Raw genomic sequence first — 21084 nt, 5'->3', positions numbered from 1 at the left:
CCTTTGTAGACCATACTTCAAATCACAGCGTTTCAAGTTCCTTTTGATGAATAAGTACACCTGGGTAGACATCCTAAAGGAGCTGTATTTTTTTTTCAAGTTAAAATTTAGATTTCACTTATAAACATTTTTATTTATATTCATGACATAGGCAACCAATGTACCTTTTGGTCTCTCGGAGTCTGGTTTGTTTTATGACAGCACCTTCCAACAGGACTTGATTTGTTTCTGATGAGAACTCCCCCTAAACACTAGTAGATATACTAGAGAAACCGCTAGGCCTCTAGACATACCACTGAACATAATTTTAGGTTATGCTGACAGGAAAAGGGATCCTGGAGGCCTGTGTGGTTTATTCATCTATTGGCCTGTGTATTGATTTGTTCAATAAACATTAAGTACTCACTTATTTTTGCCAGACACTGATGCTGCCAGAGGTGCTGGAGTTGAGATAGTAAGGATGGTCTTTGACCCTGGGAGCTCACATTTCTGTGGAGGAGGCTGACTCGTCAACCGACAACTCTACTATAATATAACAGGCCTGTAATAACACAGTAACTACTTGTTGAGCTCTTCCAACATGCCAGAGACAGTTGTGGAGCTGAGACTATATTGTGTACACACAGCGCTTGCCATCAAGAGTTCATACGCTAGTGTTAGGGGAAGAATTATGTTTTGGCAGTTATAGGCATAGAGGTGATGGTAGCTAACTTTCCTTGGGGAAATCATGGAAGACTTCCTAGAGCAGGTGATGTTTAAGCTAAGCCTTAATGGTTGAGTAGGGCTTCCTGGGTGGTTTGGTGGTAAAGAATCCACCTGCAATGCAGGAGACTCAGATTGGATCCATGAGTCAGGAAGATCCCCTGGAAAGGAAATGGCAACCCACTCCAGTATTCTTGCCTGGGAAATTCCACGGACAGAGGAGTCTGGCAGGCTACAGTCCATGGGGTCGCAAAGAATCAGATATGACTGAGTGAACAGCAATGATTGAGGAGGGTCTTTGCAAATGAAGGCTATGGAGGTAGAAGCTATGGGAGAGGGTGGATGGGAGAGAGAGGGCTTTCCAATCAGAGGAAGCAGCATCTGCCAATGCATGTGTGGTTACCTCTGAGGGGAGTGGGAAGAGATGAAAAGATCAGATCAGAAAGGGATTTATGTGCCTTAAAAAGGAGTTTAGACTTCATTCTTTAGATGTAGAGGCTCAACATTGTGAGACTTATATGTTAGAATGATTTTTCAGTAGCAATGAGAAAAATGGATTTCTTTGGGACTGAAGTGGGCAAGAATGTTGTCAGAAAGAAAGGTTAGGTTAGGAGTCTGATCCAGTTATCCAAAAGGAAATTGATAAGTGCTTGAACTAAAAACAGTGGGGTTGAGAACAGAGAATAAGGGATGGATTCAAGAGAAATCTTGGATATAAAATCTGTAGACCTTAGAATGTTTGCTGGAGACTTCGTTCAGGAGTATTAGGGGCGAATTTAGTGAACCCTAGGTGTCTGGTTTCAGTGACTTAAGTTGTGGATACTTGATGGTATCATAAAGAGACCATAGGATATTACCCTGTATGTGCCTTTGCTAATTTTCAGGTTGTTTGAAGAAGTCATCACTGTCCATGGTGCAGGCAGACAGCTAGTTGACTTGTGCAAGTCCTTTTAGGCTCAGAAGATAGTTTTGACATAGAAGACCTGGGTTCGATCCCTGGGTTGGGAATATCCACTGGAGAAGGGAATGGCTCCCCACTCCGGTATTCTTGCCAGGAGAATCCCATGGACAAAGGAGCCTGGTGGGGTACAGTCCATGGGTTGCAAAGAGTCAGATACAACTTTCACTTTTTTTCAAGTATATATACCTGTATGTATATATATGACCTAACCAATACTGACCCTGCTTGTTTAAGTGACCGCTGCATGTGTTTATAGATACCACTTTATTTTTTTCTCATTTTAAAATATTTGTTGTGGTTTTCTAATTTCAAAAGTAATACATGTTCGTTATTAACAAAAAAACCCAGGAAATTTCAGAGAAGCATAACAAAGAATCAACACAGCACCATACAGAGATAACCACAGTAAGATTTCCAGATTTTTTTCCAAGAAAATACAGATAATGTACAAAATTACAGGTAGGTAAACACTTAAATGTTGCTTATTAAAATTGAAATTGCATTACTTCATGGGGTTTCCTACCGTTTAATAATCTAGTTTTACATTTGATATTCTATGTACTCACTTTAAACTATTCCCAAATTTAACTTAGAAACAGGTCTAACCCAGACACCTGGTCTTTAAACTCCTTCTACACTGAGCTAAAGCCCCTGCCTAGTTAGTGCCAGCCACTACTTTTGAAATCCTATCCTGTGAGATATCACTTTGTTTACTTTTCTAAAATAAATTGTATTTGTTTATTTTTGGCTCTGCCGGGTCTTCCTTGCTGCTGGGGCTTTTCTCTGGTTGTGATGCACAGGCTTCTACTGCGGTGACGTCTCTTGTTTCAGAGCACGGGCTCCAGGGCATGCAGGCTTCGGTGGTTGTGGCACATGGGGTTAGTTGCTCCGCAGCATGTGGGATCTTCCCCAATCAGGGACTGAACCTGTGTCTCCTGCATTGGCAGGCAGATTCTTTACCACCAGGGAAGCCGATATCACTTTATTTTTAATGACATGTTACTGCAGCAGTACGGTGTGAAGTTATGTTCCTAGGATCTGGAACCACACCACCTGGGCACAGACCCTGTCTCCATGCCTCACTTGCAGGCTGACCTGGGGCAAGGAATAGAAATGCTTCATCCCCGAATCTCCCTGCCTCTATTAAGTGATTATCACAACTATAGTTGCTTCGTAGTGGTATTGTGAGGATTAAATACGTTAACCTCTGGTAATAGAACATGGCCTGCCTGGTACATAGTAAGTACTCTATGACTTGCATCTTATTATCATGCCAAGAACAGCTCTACGAAGCAGCTCCTCTTAGAGTCCCTGATGCTGCTTGAACGGCGTGTGTGCCTGTCGCTGACATGCAGAGCCCGTGCTCTGTGCCACAGCTGTGTGTGCATTCCGTCCTTCAGTTGCACAGCAGAGTCTCGAGGCCCTGAGTTCAGACAGTGTCATGATCCAGTGTTAAGTATGAAGACACAGAGGTGAGAGATGGTGAGCAACCTGCCCCATATCCCACAGCTAGTGAGTAGGGGAACCAGGACTACCTAGCTCTAATGCCCATGGATATAATCCAGGCTGTTGCTCAGGCAGCCAGTGACCAGAGCGGCCAGTCATTTCTAGTAGGACACTGGCTGGAAGGGTCTCATTATTCCAACAGCAAGAGCTGCCTTGGATTTCTGAGAGCCTTAGTCTAGTGCCACACAGGAGGATGTGCTGGGACCTAGCAGGTGTCCTTCCCTCAGTGTGCAGGAGAATGATCCCACTTCTCCCTTTATCTCTTCTCCCAGCCGTCCTGTCCATCACGTTGTCTCTCCTCCTCATCCTCTTCTTTCAGGGATTTAGACCTGCTTGTAGAAGCCTCGACACAAAAGATCCAATTTAGCAGGTTGCAAAACATTATAAGACTATGATCTAGAAAAGGTTTCAAATGGCAGTTGCCTCAACCATGTTTAGCTGAACCGTATAAGCCTCTTAGAGGAGAATATACTTTGAATACACATGGCCTGTGTGTGTTCAGCTTATCCATTTCTACATCATCGCCTTCATGTCCTGCTGGAACTTGGTAAATATCAGGTCTCATTTTTCGTTGTGCCTTTCAGTTAAGTTCTGCATATGCTGCTGAGTGTTAAGATGGATGTTGCCATCTTTCACAAAGCTTTCTCTGAAGCACAAAGATCACAGGCTGTTTGATACAAGTGTGAAATATTACTAATCACACTGTCTTTTTCTATTGCAAGCTAGGACTCTTGAAGGAACTTAGGAGTAAGTTATTGATATAGCTTATTTCTAGGGCACTGAAGTCAGAAATTTGTGCCATCCCAGATCATTGTTTATCATCTCAAAGCAGACTTGGGACCTATTCCAGCCCAAAAGTCTGCTATGGACAGCCTTCCTAAGTTTGTGGAAGTTGAGTTCTCTAAGCTTTGCATCAAAACACATGTTTTTCTCATGAAGACATACCCAACCTTTAGCAGTCTCTCATGTCATTTTCTCCAGATAAAGAAACCTGGTATCCACCCAAGTCTCATGTGTGCTGTCTTACTCCTGGATATTTGAAAATCTACACAGCAAAAAAAAAAAAAAAAGAGAGAGAGAGAGAGACAAAACAGATAAACTGAGTCAATCTAGCAGCAATCCATGGCTTTTCTGCAAGGATTCACTCCAGAGATTCTTTACATTAAAAGCTTTTCTTGAAGCTTTAAGGTGATCTAGAAAACCCAATTTACACAAAACTTTTCTAGAACTTATATTTTCAGTGTGTGCTAAGTTGCTGTAATTGTGTCCAACTCAGTTGGACACAGTGGGACACAATTGTGCGACCCTATGGACTGTAGCCCGCCAGGCTTCTCTGTTCATGGGATTTTCCAGGCAAGAATACTGGAGTCTGTAGCCGTGCCCTCCTCCAGGGGATCTTCCTGACCCAGGGATTGAACCCATGTCTCTGCATTGGCAGGCAGGTTCTTGGTCACTAGTGCCACTTGGGAAACATATTTTGAGTAAAATGCTATTATTTATGTTCAAAATCATTGGTTAGCATAGTTTAAATGCAGATCTAAAAAAAAAAAAGATCCCTTACATCCATATTTTTAAAATATGGTCTTTTGATACTCCATATTACAAGCAGACAAGTCCACAAAATTTTTGGTTTGAGAGGAAGTGAATTCTCACGGACTCACGTATAGTTCCTGTATTTCATTTTTGAACACATTGTCATATTCATGGTGTCATCTTATGAATTTGAAGGTGACTTGAGGCTTCATACAGGTACAAGCTCACAGAATCAAGAGAGAGAAATGTGTGGTTTTGCCTTGTTTTCTTTTAAAGTTACCATTCTGCTGGGTGCTTGTTAAGGACTGAAGGATTTGCAGAGTGCTTCATATACAGCTCATTTCATCCTTGCATGAGATTGATGAGGCTAGAATTGATTGTCTTCATCTTGCCCATGAGAAAACTGAGGCTCTTCTAGGTGAAGTGATTTGTCCAAGGTCACACGGTTACCTTTATAGTTCTTGATTTAAACGCAGCCTCGTGCTGTGTAAAAGGTCATACTATGAGCCAGTGCGCTTGCCACCTGACCTCAGCTCCATCTCCAGGCTGAGCCATTATGTTGTCAGGTAAAGATTCAATGGATACCTATGTGTTGCTATTCCCCAGCAGGTGTAAGGAGGGCAGTGGTATCTGTCGTCATTGTGGTGAAGGACAGGAGACATGCTGGATGAGAAGATACTTTTAGAGTACCTTGATATTATGTAAAGAGTGGCGATATGAGCTGGCGTCTCCCTCTGAAAGAGTGGAGGGTTTATACCACCCTGTATTATGCTTTTGTGTATGTCCACATACATTATTTCTTGAGAGATCAGGAATGCATCTCATTATTTTAATATACTTCATAGCATCTAGCAGGTTAATGAGTGTTAAGTAAACATTTATTGAATGAATAATAGGGTTAGTAGTTAAAATTTTTTTGAGCCCTTACTGGGAACTCAGGCAGTGTTCTAAATATTCAATATATGGTGAGCTCATTTAGGGGCTTCCCTGGTGGCTCAGATGGTAAAGAATCTGCCTGCAATGCAGGAGACCCAGGTTTAATCCCTGGGCTGAGAAGATTCCCTGGGGAAGGAAATGGCAACCCACTCCAGTATTCTTGCCTGGAGAAATCCCATGGACTGAGGAGTGTGGTGGGCTATAGTCCATGAGGTCTCAAAGAGCTGGACACGACTGAGCGACTAACACATACACACACACACACACACACACACACACACACACACTCATACTCATTTAGTCCTTATAACAGCTCTTTGTGGTAGGTTCTAACATCCTTCCCATTTCACAGATGAGGAAACTAAGGTACCAAGAGGTTGAATGACTTCGCCAAGAACACAGCTAGAAAATTGGAGAAGGAGAATAAAAGCTTATGTCCTTTGGCTCCAGAATCTTCTCCCCTAACTATTGTGCCCTAAAGCATCTCTATAAAATCCTGCCTCACTATTTCTCCCACTTCCATTGCAATGAGTAGGCCCCTCCCTGTTTTATTTTTACCATAGCATTTCTCAATGCTGCCGTACTTTATACTTGTTTAATTGTTAGTTTGTTTTCCTTTTTGGTTTATCCTCCTACATTAGAAACATAAGCTCCAAGAGGGCAGAGGTTTCTATCTTCTTTCTTTACTGCTGTGTCCCTGACACTTATTCCTGACACATTTATGAATTACTAGTAAATATGGAACACTGCCTGGCACACAGTAGGCAGCGAATAGCTCTGCACTGAATGAAAATGACTGAATCATGGGCATGTCTGTAAGTTCATCGGAACTGGCCACTATTCAGGATCCATCCTGCTGTAATTCTGCTTGCAGTGGTGCTTTTGAATACAGTATAGTAAATGGTAGGTATATAAAACAGATTTCTCTAGGCTAAAGAATGCATAAGAAGTCACCCTTTGCTTCATCAGAACTTTGGTCCCCATGTCTTGCTTTCTTTCTCTTTCTCTCTGTCTCTCTCTCTCAGGCTATTTCTTTGGAGCACAGAGGTCCTCTGTGTTCACTTTCCTGCCCAGGCTTCTAAGACCCTCTCTAGAAGGCGCTCTGTGCCTTCACCCCATCGAAAGGATGCCTGAGGCCTTTGTGAACAGAGCAAGCCCTGTGCAGGGGCTTTATTGGCTTTCTACATAAGCCAAGGAATATCAGCCTCTTTCTCTCTCCTTTACCTTCTTATTGGTCGACTCCGGACCACCAGGTTCTGGTCCATTAAAGGACCTCAACAAGTGGTGCCCAGTGTGGGGCTTGGTACACATAGGCAGATTCGGACAGAGTGACCCCAGGGCCTATTGAGGCCAATTCAACCCAAGGGGCCCCTCGACATTCAAAATGGAGATGAAACAACAAGAACCTCAGGAAGAAGAAATTCCAGTATGGGCTATGTCCACTCTAAAGATCTCCAGAAAGCACCGCCCTCGGCAGCATCACCCCTATGATCTCCCCACTTGGGGACAAATAAAAACCCTTACTAATCGAGCTGAAAATTTGGTCTCTCAATGGGGATTGCCTCGGAGTCCTGAATACATTCTCCTGGCAATGCTCAGTCTTTTGACCTGTACCTCCCCTCCACCCACCCCTGCTAAAGCTCGGACTAATACCCAAACCCCCTCTATTACAGGTGGTCGAATGGACAGAGAGAGGACCAATCGTTTCAACTAATGACTCTATACATATGCCCCCTCCCTTCACACCCTGGGGAGGAAGGAAAACTAATTAACATTTCTTTAGGCTATGAAGTCTTTCCACTGTGCCTGGGCCCAGAGAAATTATGCATAAACGTCAACCGACAAACTTGGGCTTTCGGCCTGCCTCCAAAAGAAGACTTTCGGACATTGCTTGGATTATTTACTGCCCTTTCTTTGTCTGTAAACCATGTTTATACTACTGAGACTTTAGGGAAAGAGTTAGGAAAAAATAAAAAAACATTATACAAAGGGTTTACTTATAAAAACTTTACTTATACTCCTGTTCATTGGGACAAATGTCAAGCCAAATCAAAAAAAATCAATGTTTGTGGCTAATCATACAATTGTTGATTGGGGACTCCATGGTATGGGTTATCTGACAGCTCAGATGATATTAACAGCACTGTGTGTGATATGGAAGGTCACTGACACTATGATGGAACGTTACTATGACAAAGGACTTCTTGAGTGGCTTGACGGTGAATTAGCCCTACCTCATCCTAGGATCATCCTCGATAAACAGAGTGGGCCTGAACAATGGGACATTTGGAAACTTGCTGCGAACACCAGGACACCGAAGAACTTAAAACTTGGACCGGACATTTCATAGGGACGAGTCGTGGTCATAGTAACTCTTTCTTTCGCTATAATCAGTCATATTTTATACAGGCCTGTGTCCCACTTCCTTTTGTTATAGCCATAGAAAATTTACAGTTTAATAAGACTTTTACGTTCTGGAACTTGTATTAATTGCAAACTATATTCTTGTCTTAAAAAAAAAAAAAAGTCAAGAAGTAGATACAGAATGGTAGCTGGAAGGGGTATCAGTGGTAGAAGAAGGTGTCTGTGGGTGGAAAGATTTACAGACTAAGAGGAAGGAAGATGTGAGTGGAGGTGATTGATGACTCGGCAAAGGGAGACAGGAACTGGTTCAGAGAGCCAGTGAAGGGGCCAACCTCTGAGAAGGTGGAAGACTGCCACTGCTTCTGAAAAAGGCAAGAGGAGGTGATGGCTGGTAATAATGCAGAGAGATTTGAAGTACAGAGAAATTGACAAAGACCCTATTGCATGCCCTCCCTTGATTTTCCCAGGATAATAGCAGGATGAAGGTCTCTGCAGATGATACTTAAGAAAACTCTGATTTAAAAAATGATGTCAGATAAAATGATGGTTTGCCACTACTGAAACAGGGAACAGGGGACCGAACTTCACCTTATTTAGCACATTCATTTCTTGTAGGCAGTCAATAACAATGACAGGTAGTCAAGACTGGGATATAATTAGTGTGAAATTTCTCTCTGTGACACTGTCAGGAAAAGGAGGTCTTGTTTGATGAAAGAGCACTGACGTAGGCTGTTTTCATTAACTACTTTTACTGGAACAAAGCAATTGCTTCATGCCTTGATGTTCCTAAAGGATCAACCAAAGGTTCAAGACAGTTGGAAAAAAAGGACATCTTCCCTCCCAAAGTGATGTATGTAGTCACTGACTTTCTTAGACCAGGAAGTCACTTGTGATTCCTGGTTACTTGTGGCAATCAGATGCTGCTCTAACTAACATCACCAACTATATTGTTCTAGTCAATCTAACATCTGCTTCTAATTTATTACTCAAAATTTGCTTTTGCACCCTTTCTTTATCTTCCCAATATTCTCTGAGACACTAATTTTTTCTCATTCGCAATCATTTCTGTTTTTCAGGAATTCTCCTACTCAGGAACTCACTCTTTGTATTAGTTATTGCTGAATATCAAAATTACCCCCAAATTTAGATGCTTAAAGCAACAAACATTTATTATCTCATAGTTACTGTGTCAAGAGTCTGGGAACAGATTAGTTGATGGCTTTGGCTTAAGGCTTCTCACAAGGCGACAAAGGAGTCCTGGCTTGAGCTGCAGTCTCATCTGAAAGCTCTCCTGGGGGACCATCAACTTCCATATTGACTCCTCCATGGGGCAGCTCACAACCTGGTAGCTGGCTTCCTCAGTGAGCAAGAGAGGCAAGAAAGAAGTCAGTCTTTTTGTAACTTAATCTTAGAAGTGACATCTCATCACTTTTGCCATATTCTATTCATTAGAAATAAGTCACTAGGTTCATCCCGCATTCAAGTATAGGGAGAAACTTGAATATCAAGAGGTGAGTGGGGCTTCCCTGGGGGTCCAGTGGCTAAGACTTCATACTCTCTACACTGGGGGCCCAGGTTTGAACACTGATCAGGTAACTAGATCCCACATACTGCAGCTAAATATCCTGCATGTCTCAACTAAGACCCAGCACAGCCAAATAAATAAATAATAATAAAAAGAGGTGAGGATCTCTGGGGACCATTCTCGGAACTGCCTGCCACAGTCACACTGGTGTCTCCCCGCTAACCCCTTGCAACCAGCAATAGTAAATCAGCTATAGCTCATTGTTGTCATCACTCTGCATAGACAAGCTATACTCTCCCAAACTTCACCCCACTAAATTTGGTTCAGATGTTGAAACTGAGGCCACTGCACATGCACCAGGAGAATATGAAATGATTTATTGCTCACATAATGATGCTTTCTAGGGAGATCAGGACTGGTTCCCAAGCTGGTCCAGTAAAGGAGAAAAAAAAAAAAGACTTGAAAGAGCAAAGAGAAGAGACTGATATGTAGTTTTATGGTGGTTAGGGGGTGAGTGGGATGAGGGTCCCTGTGTGGGGGTCAAGGCTTATGTGGTTTGAACTGCCTGCTGGCAGCAAAGGATGCCACATGTGGGCTTTCTTATCAGTTTTCCCAGATGTACAGTAGAAGGGGAAAAGGAAGTGGTAGGGCTTGAAAACTGTCAGCAGTCAAATATAAAAAATGGAGTCAGACTCTTTATTACCCTTGAACTTCAGTGGATAAGATCGGGTATTAAGATTCTAAGGTCTGATTCTGTGATGGATCTGATGATTGATTATTTTGTGTTTGAACTCACCCACTCACAGAAGCACATGCCTAAAAATGTGAGTAGACTATAAATGTGTCCACATAGTTTAAAAATTTTCCAATAGTTTTGTCCTCAAAATAGTCACCTTGGGGAATCTTTTCTCCCCCAAATCACAATGTTATGATTTATCTAAAATATATTGGCATTTTGACAGTTGTCTTCAGCAAGTTTATATTTTGATAAAAACAGCTCAGAGTGTTTTTCAACTTTTGCTTTTCAGTTTTAAAATGATTTTTCTTTAATAGTTTGCTACATCTCTTCTTTTTTAGAATTAACTTTATTAAGGTATAATTTACATACAGTAAATCAAATTTATACATTTTGATGAATTATGACAAATATGCACACCTGTGAAACTATTGCCAAAATAAAGATACAAAAAATTTCCATCACAACAAAAATTGTCCTGTGGACCTTTGCAATCTGTCCTTGCTTATTCCCCCAGTCAGGTAAGGTGACCACTTTCCTGCTTTTTTGTCACTGCAGGTTGTTTATCTTTTTTTTCAAGTTTTATAGAAACTAACTTATGTAGTATGTTCCATTTTGTGCCTTTCCCTTAACCTAAGTGAAGAGGAACTAAAAGGCCTCTTGAAGGTGAAAGCGGAGAGTGAAAAAGTTGGGCTTAAAACTCAACATTCAGAAATGAAGATCATGACATCCGGTCCCATCACTTCATGGGAAATAGATGGGGAAACAGTGGAAACAGTGTCAGACTTTATTTTTGGGGCTCCAAAATCAGTGCAGATGGTGACTGCAGCCATGAAATTAAAAGACGCTTACTCCTTGGAAGAAAGTTATGACCAACCTAGATAGCATATTCAAAAGCAGAGACATTACTTTGCCGACAAAGGTCCATCTAGTCACGGCTATGGTTTTTCCAGTGGTCATGTATGGATGTGAGAGTTGGACTGTGAAGAAAGCTGAACACCAAAGAATTGATGCTTTTGAACTGTGGTGTTGGAGAAGACTCTTGAGAGTCCCTTCGACTGCAAGGAGATCCAACCAGTCCATTCTGAAGGAGATCATCCCTGGGATTTCTTTGGAAGGAATGATGCTGAAGCTGAAACTCCAGTACTTTGGCCACCTCATGAGAAGAGTTGACTCATTGGAAAAGACCCTGATGCTGGGAGGGATTGGAGGCAGGAGGAGTAGGGGACGACAGAGGATGAGATGGCTCGATGGCATCACTGACTCGATGGACGTGAGTCTGAGTGAACTCCGGGAGTTGGTGATGGAGTGGGAGGCCTGGCGTGCTGTAATTCATGGGGTCGCAAAGAGTCGGACACGACTGAGCGACTGAATTGAACTGAACTAAATGCTTTTAGATTCATTGATGTTATCATGTGTATTTATAGTTGAACCTTCTTAACTTGAATAGTGTTCTGCTGCATAGGTATAACACAATTTGTTGATCCAGTCACCTGCTAATGGACATCAGAGTTTTCTTCATTGTTAATGAACTTTTATGGGCATTTGTGTATAAGTCTATAGATTGACCTATACTTTTATTTTTCTTGGGTAAACACCTGGGATTGAACTTAGTTATATAGTAGGTAAATATCCAAGTTTTTAAGAAACTGCCAAACTTTTCCAGAGGTTTCCCTGGTGGCTCAGTGGTAAAAAATCTCCAATGCAGGAGATATGGGTTCCATCCCTGATCTGAAAAAGGAAATGACAGCCTACTCCAGTATTCTTGCCTGGGAAATCCCATGGACAAAGGAGCCTGGCGGGCTCCAGTTCAAGGGGTCACAAGGAGTTGGACATGACTGAGGAACTAAGCAGCAGCGGAAGTTGTATGTTGTAACGTGTCGTTGTGGTTTTCATTTGTGCTTTCCTAGTGAGGAATTATCTTGACTAGTTTTTCATGGCATTATTTGTTCTCCAAATCTCTCTTCTCTGGTAGATTACTATTTAAGTCTTTTGTCTCTTTTTAGCTGGATTTCTTGTCTTACTGTAGAGTTGTGCTTCTTGTATATTCTGTTTACAAATCGATTTCTATGTATGTATATATAAAATATCTTCTCCTAGTCTATGATTTGACTTTTCACTTTAACAATTCTTGAAGAGCAAAAGTTTATGATGTTGATGAAGTTGTTTGTTGATTTTTTTATTTTATAATTCATGCTTTTGGTATTTAAGATACCTTTGCCAAACCCAAGATCATTACAGTTTTCTCCTGTGTTTTCTTTTCATGGTTTCATAGTTTCAGTTATATTGAGGTCTAGGATTCAAGTTAATTTTTGTTATGGTGTTGAGGTTCATTTTTTTCCTCAAATGGCTTCCCCATTACTCCAACACCATTTATTAAAAAGATTATCCATTTCCCATTGCATTGTCCTTGTACTTTTGTCAAAAATCAGTCTAAACTGTATGTGTTTGTTGGTCTATTTCTGGATTCTCTGTTCCATTCTCCTGATTTGTCTCACTGGATCCAGTATGACATTGTAATGATCACTGTAGCTTTACGAGATCTTTGAGGGCTTCTCAGGTGGCACTAGTGGTAAAGAATCTGTCTGCCAATGCAGGAGACACAGCACTCAGGGGTTTGATCTCTGAGTTGGGACAATCCCCTGGAGAAGGAAAAGGCACCCCATTCCAGTATCCTTGCCTGAAAAATCCCATGGTCAGAGGAGCCTGGCAGGCTATAGTCCATGGGGCTGCAGAGAGTCAGACACCACTGAGGAGTGAGCATACACATTTTTGAAATTAAAAAGTGTATATTCTTTAACATTTTCATTCATTTGCAAACTTGTTTCAGCCATACTCAGTTCTTTGTATTTCCATATCCTGTTGGTCTTTTGATTGGGAGTACATGGAACTTATATATCAATTTGGGAAAGAATTGATATTTTAACAATGAGAAGTCTTCTGATGCAAGAACACAGTATATTTTTCCATTTGTTATGTCTTCTTTAAATTTATACTCCAATACAAATATTTAAAAAATAAAAAATTCTCTTAGCAATGTTTTATAATTTTCAGCACACAGGTATTACCTACCTTTTGCCAAATATGTCACTAATTTTTCATATTTTTAAATGCTATTGTCAAAGATATTTAAAAATTTAAATTTTCTGATATGTTGCTCACACATAAAAATGTAAATAATTTTTGTGTATTGATGTCGTTTCCTACAACTTTATCAAAGCATTTTAATATGTATTTTGGGGACTTTTTTACACAGTCATCCCCTATAAATGTTGCTATAAATTTTTTATACATGCCCTTTATTAGGTGGAGGACATTTTCATCTGTTCTTAGTTTGCTGAGAATTTTTATCAGGAATAGATTTTGGATTTTGTTAAATAAAAGCCTTTTCAGTAGTTGCTGAAATGATATGACATTTTGATTTTAGTCTGTTAAAATGGTGAATGACATTGATTTTTCAAATATTGAAACAACCTTGAGTTTCTGAGATTAAACCCCACTTGGTAATTGTGTGCTATAGTTTTTTATATACTACTAGATTTAATTTGCTAACATTTCATTGAGAATTTTTGCATCTATGATTATGAGAGATATTGGTCTATATTTTTTGTTGTTGTTAATGTTTCCTCTATTATTTTTCTCTGGACTAGTTCATGATTTTCTGCTCCTAATTATTTCCTTTTCTCTTTTCACCCCTTTCCTCTCCCCATCAGTAGCCACTGGTTAGTTCTCTGTATTTGCAAGTCCGTTTCTGTTTTGTTATATTCATTCCTTTCGTCTTTTTGGATTCCACATATAAGTGATAACATAAAGTATTTGTGCTTCTCTGACTTATTTCATTAAGCATAATATCTACCAGGTACATCCATGTTGTTGCAAATGGCAAAATTTTGTTCTGTTTATGGCTGAGTAATATTCCATTATAAATATGGACTTCCCTAGTGGCTCAAGCAGTAAAGAATGTGCCTGCAATGCAGGAGATTTGGGTTTGATCCCTGGGTCAGGAAGACCCTCTGGAGAAGGGAATGGCTGCACACTCCAGTGTTCCTTATTGGCTAGAAGGTGATATCCCTCAGTGGGGTTTTCATTTGCTTTCTTCTTATGTGTGAGATTGAAAATCTTGTATTATATTTAAGGGTCATTTGCCTTTCTGTATGTTCCTGTTATTTGACTTTTTTTCCCCATTGAGGAGTTGGCATTTTCCTGTCTTCAATTCTTCGAGTTTTTTAGACATGGTGATCAGCCCCCTCTTGCTGTAAACCTGTTCCAGTATCTTGTGTATATTTTCACTTTGTTTATGGTGTTTTTTTTAATCCCATGCATATGGTTTTCATTTTTATGAGGTAAAATTTACTCATGTTTTCTTTTATTACATTTGGATTTTGAGTCATATTAGAAAGGACTTCTGGTCCTCATGCATATTTTTAATATCCTCAGAGTTGAAATTCTTTGCCTACTGAGAATGGATGTTATATTTGCCAATAGCCTAAAATTATTTGGAATAAAATCTGATGAATAAGGTAGGACAGCAAATTGAATAATGACAATTTTGATTAAATCACAATGTTTTTGTGTAGTTAAGAGATTGGCTTTTATATCAAATGCATACATTTTTCTGAAGTTGATTCCAAAGTGGAATTTTAGAAATATGTAGCTGGATAATATTTTTAAATATTAACTTTCCCTTCTACTGTAGTTCCTTCCTTCCTTTTTCCCACTTAAGAAGGGAGTCTGGGGACAGTCCTGTGGTTAAGACTTCATGCTTCCATTGCAGGGAGCACAGGTTCGATCGCTGGTCAAGGAACTAAGATCCTGCATGTCATGTGGCGTGACCAAAAAAAAAAAATGGAGTCTATTCTGGACTTTATAGCCTTGGAGGAAATCGGCTATGACCAACCATGGGAAGGTTGATGGCTCTAGAGAGAAATAGCTAATGATACCTTTTAGCAAGAAAAAGCTTCAGCAGACTTATAAAGAAAAGTTTCTATGTCTCAAGCAACAGAGAACCACTGAACCTGAGGAAGCCATCAGAGAGGAACAGTGGATATCATATGGGTAGCTTGTGTGGACAGATGATCAACACAGAGAGCCCCTCCTGTATGATGTGAGACTGAGGAAGAACTTGGAATCAAAAGATTCCCAAGCTGGTTGGGTAGAAACACCAAGAATGATATGCGGTTTCTTACCAACTTGGTTGTATAGAGTCTTGAATTTGAAGTTTATAGAAAAATAAATATGGTGTATACATTTAGATGAGATCTACTTTTTTTTTTTTTCAAATATTATGAGCAATGGTTAACATAAACTTGTAGTTTCCCAAGTGAGGGATTTGAAGAGATACATTCATTTGCTTGTCTGCTGAGAGGGTGGGTGGCTCAACTGAATTTGTTTCTGTCACCTTATCACAGGGCTTTTAATTTGAATGCTTAGATACCTAAGTGATCCCTCAGATCACTAGGAAATTGGAAGGCAAAAAGATTACATCTTCAATAACTTCTAATTGAAATATAGAATTTCTTTCTATTATAAACGTTTGCAACAAACCTTAGAAGTGTTAGCAATATTTATCATTTCATCAACAATAGACCTCACACAGATTTTTATCTCATAATACAGTTACTACAGGTGTATCAACATGCTCTTTACTACTTGTTGTTGTTTAGTTGCTGAGTAGTATCTGACTCTTTGTGACCCCGTGGATTGCAGCACACCAGGCTTCTCTGTCCATGGGATTTCCCAGGCAAGAACACTGAAGCAGGTTGCCATGTCCTTCTCCAGGGGATCTTCCCAACTCAGGAATCGAAACCTCATCTCCTACAATGGCAGGTGGATTCTTTACCACTCAGCCACCAGGGAAGCCCCAAATTGTGGTAGTTTATAGATTTATTGCTTAATGTTCTTATTTATTTAACAAGTAAGCACTATTACTGTATCACAAATATTTTAAATATTTTGGTAATTTATATTTGAACATAATTTGTTTTCTTTGTGTTCGTATGTTTTGTCTTGAGCATTTGCAGACATTATCCTGACAAATGGCCCATAGGCTTCAGTAGATAGTAAAATATGTTCTTGGCATAAAACAATTTAGGAGTGCCTGTTTGGTTAAATTCCAGGCTGGAGTCACCTCAAGAAGAGACAAGATAGCAATAAGGCAGCTCCTAGCTTTTCTTTTCCAGCTCCTCCTCAGCCAGAAGATTTGAGGATGTAACTTAACTCTGAGAGGATCTGACCTTGTACAGTCATTTCAGGCTCAATAAACCACAGGAGTCCAGCAGTTTATCTGTCTGACTTGACAGTTTCCACCAGGAGCAGCGTTTACTAGGTCTGAGGGCCTGAAACTGCTCTGCAAGCCTTGGCTGTTGACAAATTTGCCTCTCTTCTTAACTTATGAGCTGGTGCCAAGATGACTTCTCATATCAGTGAAATATCCTTAAAGCTGACATTCTGGGCTTGGGGCCTCTTCTCATTTCACCAGCACCAATTCCATCCTGTCTGAATCCACTGCATTCAGGGCCCAAGGCCTCTATCGTCTGACTCGCTTCTGCCCTCCCAAACGGCTTCTTCTCTGTCCACATCCCCTCCAGCTGCGGCAGGTGATGGTGCCAAGGGGCTGGAGGATTCCAGCATCCAAGACTTGCAGGCCCCTGCCAGGACCAGCTATCAGCTTTCACCATCTGAGAAGAAGAGAATGGAATCAAAATCAGGCCGAAAGCAAAGGCTGTGCTGAGCTGAAGTCTCTGATCTTGTCTTTTTTTTTTTTTTAAACACAAAACTGTCTGATCCAGAACCCCCTTACTTACAGATCAACCCGATATTAAGACTTCCCAGTCTCTGCTACCAAAGAACGTTTTACCGCACGCAACTCCATCTTCTGTTTTAACTGTAGTAATGAGAACTAACATTTTATAATGTCTGAAGTGCTTTTTTTAAAAAATTATTTATTTATTTTTTGGCTGTGCGTCCTCATTGCTGCATGCAGGCTTTCTCTAGTTGCAGCGCGTGAGGGCTACTCTTCAGTGTGGTACATGGGCTTCTCATTGCAGTGGCTTCTCTTGTTGCGGAACACAGGCTCTAGGTGCGCAGACTTCAATAGCTGCAACATGCAGGCTCTAGAGAGCAGGCTTCAGTAGTCATGGCACATGGACTTAGTTGCTCCATGGGATATGGAATCTTCCAGGACCAAGGACTGAACTTGTGTCCCCTGCATTGGCAGGTGGATTCCTACCCACGGCACCACCAGGGAAGTCCGGAAGTGCTTTCTTAATTATGATTTTATTTGCCCTCCGAGCAATTGTGTCCATCAGGTGTTCTTGCTCCCATGTGACAGAGATGTCTGAGCCCTGATAGGTTTAAGGCTATCTCTGTAAAAGCACTGGCTGGAAGGTAACCTTGGCCTTCTGACTCCAGAGGCAATGCCAGTTTCACTGCCCTGTACTTTCTGCAGTCTATGTATGTGCATGCTCAGTCCTGTCTGATTCTTTGCCACCCCATGGACTACAGCCCACCGGGCTCCTCTGTCCTTGGGACTTCCCAGGCAAGAATACTTGTAGTGGATTGCCATTTCCTCCTCCAGGGGATCTTCCTGATCCAGGGATCGAACCCATGTCTCCTGCCTTGGCAGGCAGATTCTTTACCAACTGCGCCACCTGGGAAGCTTTCTACTGTAGAAAGAAGTAAATGCTCAAGCTTGTGATTTGTTAGCTGTTTGTGTTCTGCACTGAGGTTTTGTTTCTTTCAGACAACGTTTTAAAAGAATTCATATGCATTCCTAACATTTACAAATTTGTAAATTTCACATCAAATCCAGGTTCCTGAATTTTTCCCTCTCTGGATGAACTAAAAGGTTTGTATGTAGGGTATACAATACTGCAAGGCAATAATTAACTAGAGCTGAGTAGTGAGGTTTCTTTTAGATGGTGTGTGAATTACCTAGATTGCCACAGTCCCCACCACTCCCTGTAGAGTCCTGGCATTGAGGCTGAATATCAGTTGTCATTTATTATTATCTTTGTTCTATTTTTCTTATAGTAGAATTAAAAGAGAAATGGAAAACAACTCTTAAATTTATATCTCAAAAGTGGGAAAGTGAAATCTAGGCCTAGAGAAATTTGTTCATTTTTAGCCTTAATTGCCTGAGTCATGTAGGAATTTGAGTGTGATTCCTTATGGAGACAGTTGTTCCCAAATCTAGATGCCCATTGTAAACATTCTGGAAGATTTTTAAAAATACATGACTCTGGGCTGTGCCACAGACAGACCCATTGAGTCAGAATCTTCAGGTGTGGGCCCCAGGATTGGGAAAGATTGAAGGCAGAAGGAGAAGAGGGTGACAGAGTATGAGATGGTTGGATGGCGTCGCTGATTCAATGGACATGAACTTGGGCAAACTCCAGAAGATGGTGAGGGACAGGGAAGCCTGGCATGCTGCAATCCATTGAGTTACGAAGAGTCAGATACAACTTGGCGAATGAACAACAATGGCCAATTTTGTTAATGTTTCATTGAATGAAGACTTTGGTCTGGTCAGGTCTCCTGAGGCTTGAACCAGCATATAGGGTGGGGTTAATACCAGGCGAGTAGGGTGGAGGGACCTAGCTCCAGCTTCTGGGGGCACCTGCCGGGAACTGCCATATGGAGGCTTCTGGGAACAAGCTATGCCTAGTAAACAAATAAAAGTAGGGAATATAATGACATTTCATTTGGAGTTACTTTCCACAAAGCAATTTTGTGTATGTGGTTTTATTTCATGCTCAGGTGTGTATACTACAGATAGCCTAAGCAGAGATTCTGTACTTAAAGTGGGTCAGGGGTTGTTAATAGCTGCTGTGTGTTATGTTCCCCATAGACTGTCAAGAACCCCTTCCTCTCTACTAAAACATTGTAAAAAAAAAAAAAAAAGTCACTTAATAGGGACTTCTCTGGCAGTCCAGTGCTTAAGACTCCACACTTCGGGGCTTCCCTGGTGGCTCAGCTGTAGTGAGTCCACCTGCCAATGCAGGAGACATGGGTTCGATCCCTGGTCTGGCATGATCCCATGTGCCTCGGAGTAACTAAGCCTGTGTGCCACGACTACTGAGCCTGTGCCCTAGAGCCTGTGTTCCCCAAGAGAAGCCACCACAGTGAGAAGCCCTTGCACTGCAACTAGAGAGTAACCCCTGCTCACCACAACTAGAGAAAAGCCCATGCAGCAGTGAGGACCCAGTGCAGCCAAAAATAAATAAAAATTATAAAAAAGGGTTCTTCACTTCTACTGCAGGGGGCGTGGATTTGACCCCTGGTTGGGGGAACTGAGATGATGCATGCTACATGGAGTGATCAAAAGTATTTAAAAACAAATAAAATTTTAAAAGAGAGGAATGATGGAATAAAAAATAATATTAAAAAAAATCAGTTAATAGTATTCATACTGAAGATAAGTTTGGCAGAGTATTGACACTATGTGAGCATCACCATAAAAGTGGCTTGGGGTGGGATGAAGGCTGTTGTGTTAAAAGTAAAAAATTTGGTCTGAACCTGGTTGGTTGATGAGTGAGAGGCTAGTGAGATTATGGGAAACTTGGTCAAACAAATGTAAATGTTGCAGAGAAAAAAATTAGGGTGGTGTTAGAAAACAAGATAGGCAGCTTGAAAAGGAATTTAGTTATATGCCAAAGGGAACAGAGGGTTGGAACATAATTGCCCTAGATTATACTTTACAATATGATCCTCTGGGCTGGCTGTATATAACTTCTGTGTAAGGATAAGCCTGTATCATCTTAATGGATTTTTGATAGAATACCAAAATTTTAAAGTAACAAGGCTGTGCTGCTATCAAGAAGTAATTCTCCTCATAACTCATTTTTTATTTTAATGTTCTGTACAGTGACTTGCTCATCACTCTTTTTTTCTTTCTCTTAACGATCCTAAGTATATTTTTCCAAAAAGCAACCACTGACAACCCTAAAGCCATTGTTCAGAGCTCTGACTCCTATAAGCCTCTCAGGTAATACTGTTCCTCGTATTCAATGTCATCTTTCTTATCCCGTCATTTGCTTTCTTGGCTGCCAAGCGTCTTCCATTTATCTGTCTCCTTTTTCTTGTGTCAGGCCATTTTGAGTGGTAATTTTTCATCCTGTCTATTTCCTTATCCCAGTGGTCCATTCATTTCCTTCAGGCTCCCTTTCCTTCCTCCTCCATGCCCCACTTCCTGACAGCACTTTCTGTCGTGAAGTTTTGAAGCATTTCAAGAGTTGACAGCTGAAGACGGTGATGGGGCTGAATGAGAAGATGAGCTTATTGAAAAGCCATCCCAGGGTTTCACATTAGAGCTCTTGGTGGCAAATGATGGAAAATCAACTCAGCTTAAGGAAGGAATTCCCAGTAGTAAAGACTTTGTATGCCAGTGCAGGAGACACAAGAGACGTGGGTTTGATCCCTGGGTCAGGAAGATCCCCTGGAGGAGGGTATGGCAACCTGTTCCAGTAGTCTTGCCTGGAAAATTCCATGGACAGAGGAGCCTGATGGGTTACAGTCCATAGGATCACAAAAAGTCGGACATGACTGAGCATGCATGCACATAGCTTATGAAAAAGGGAATTTATTGGTTCATGTATCAGAAAGGGTAAAGCAGGATAGGAAGGATTACTGTCGGAACCTGGACTCACAAACTAGAACCAGAATTCAATGAATTTTTTTTTGATGTTTCATTCTATAGATGGGTTTCCCTTATGTGCTGGGAAATATGGCTACGGACTTTAAGCTCCAGATTCACATCCTCCAGCAGACAAAGGGCTTTCTCTCTCCTGCCCACCCCCTCCAACTGCAGATCCATATATTATT

General features: G+C 41.0%; 1 long non-coding RNA gene across 3 annotated transcripts in view; it reads left to right on the top strand.

The window, feature by feature from the left end:
* The window catches only part of LOC133260601 (uncharacterized), a 122632-nt gene that overhangs the window by 53302 nt on the left and 48246 nt on the right, over nucleotides 1–21084 (top strand). For 2 of the 3 annotated variants that reach the window (XR_009740886.1, XR_009740885.1), the window contains exon 3: nucleotides 7312–7836. The exons of the other annotated variant lie outside the window; for it this stretch is intronic. This is a non-coding gene — a long non-coding RNA (uncharacterized LOC133260601). Of the gene's footprint in view, nucleotides 1–7311; nucleotides 7837–21084 lie in introns of those variants that run through there. 3 annotated transcript variants of the gene reach the window in all.

Source organism: Bos javanicus, chromosome 14, assembly GCF_032452875.1.
Source record: "Bos javanicus breed banteng chromosome 14, ARS-OSU_banteng_1.0, whole genome shotgun sequence".
Classification (NCBI taxonomy): Eukaryota; Metazoa; Chordata; class Mammalia; order Artiodactyla; family Bovidae; genus Bos; species Bos javanicus.
Note: the sequence above shows the minus strand (reverse complement) of the source record. Positions and strands in the feature narration are given on the sequence as shown.